Here is a 1,549-nt window from a genome sequence, read left to right on the forward strand (position 1 = left end):
TCCTTTATCATTCTTTGTTAAAATTAACAGAATCGCATAATTTCACATTTTGCTGCTCAGTTTGCATAATTTCAGACTTTTTCTTGCATAAAACGACGGGGGACAGATAAGCCTCATCCACAACTCATGCACAAATTGTAAGTGAGATGAGTGGATCACTTCCTTTTCATAAACATGCTTCATGCTTGATAGGTCGATTGCTTCTGATAGAGACAAAAGGTGACCGCTGAGTATGCGTGTGGGTGTTTTGTCAAATCATTGACTCAGCTTTGAGATAGAGAAGGGGGAAAATGATGCTTACCAGACGCACACCATCTACGTTTTGAAGAGTATGCAACCCTCAAAACGAAATTTTAAAGAGTAACGTTCACGCACCACCAAAACTGAAAGGGGGTAATCAGCAGATTTAATGAGTAATATACACACATCTGTGTGTAATGGGGAGCCCTGTCTTACTTACCATATATGATAAGATCAGCGGTGTGGCCGAAAGACAGGTTAGAAAGAGCCAAGGAGAAGCAGTAGAAAGGCTACAGAAAGAGTCAGGAGCCTGGAGGAGGAGGCAAAGGAGGTGAGGGGGTGGGGGCAGAAAGTGGACATGAAAGCAGAGGACAGTACATTGTTGGAGAGCTGGAAAGGTCAAAGGAGGTAAAAGGAGACAATTTTAGAGAAGAAATTTTTCCGTTGCTATCCAGATTTTCTACCAGTGCTGTGCTAGTACCACTAGCTAGTTATAGTACTCAGGCATCAGCCTCGCAGACACGACCAACACCTGTGATGTAGCAGCTTGGCATTTTGATTTTGCCATATAAACTTATAACACATGACAAAAGACAAGAATTCGATTCCCATGTGTGGGGAGATATTATATAAAGCTTTTAATTACTGTTTCTCTGCTGGAAAGTTGTATCCTTTTCTGCCTGGGTTGAAAAGCCCTGAAAGGCATGGTCGAAGTCTGTCTATTTAAAATATAAATAATATATATATATTATATATGTTGGGCACGATCGGCAGCGCATTTGGTTGATCGAGGAAACGCGCGACAATCCATCGATTGTTGCGCATTCTGTTGATCAGCGGATCGCTCAGCGCTTTTTGTTGATCCGTTTGGTTGCGCATTCTATAGATCTTACCCCTGAGTTTTGTTATGTTTTGTTGTCGTCCAGAGTGTAATTTAGTATCACTCTCCAAAGTCAAACCGAAACTGAATGGAAGTAACTGGAAGTCAGAGTTACAATAACTTACTAGTCTACAATAGTCTACATCGCAATAACGGAAGTTGAAATCAGGGGTATAGGTCGGTGAGTATCACCATCACTCCGAACACTTATTCAATATGGAGTGGTTCATGGCGATAATGGAGAAAGAAGCGCAGTTATTGTCTAAAAATCCTGGGTCTGCGTTACTGACAAAAGAGAAGTTTGACATGATTGTTAAACATTAACAAACAATTATACAATTTATCACAAGCCATTAAATCTTGACCGTATTTGGAATACCACGTGAAGTACCCAGCCAATCAAATCTGTCTAAATGCTGAGAGCAGGTG

This window comes from Aplysia californica, unplaced genomic scaffold (assembly GCF_000002075.1).
Source record: "Aplysia californica isolate F4 #8 unplaced genomic scaffold, AplCal3.0 scaffold00465, whole genome shotgun sequence".
Taxonomy (NCBI): domain Eukaryota; kingdom Metazoa; phylum Mollusca; class Gastropoda; order Aplysiida; family Aplysiidae; genus Aplysia; species Aplysia californica.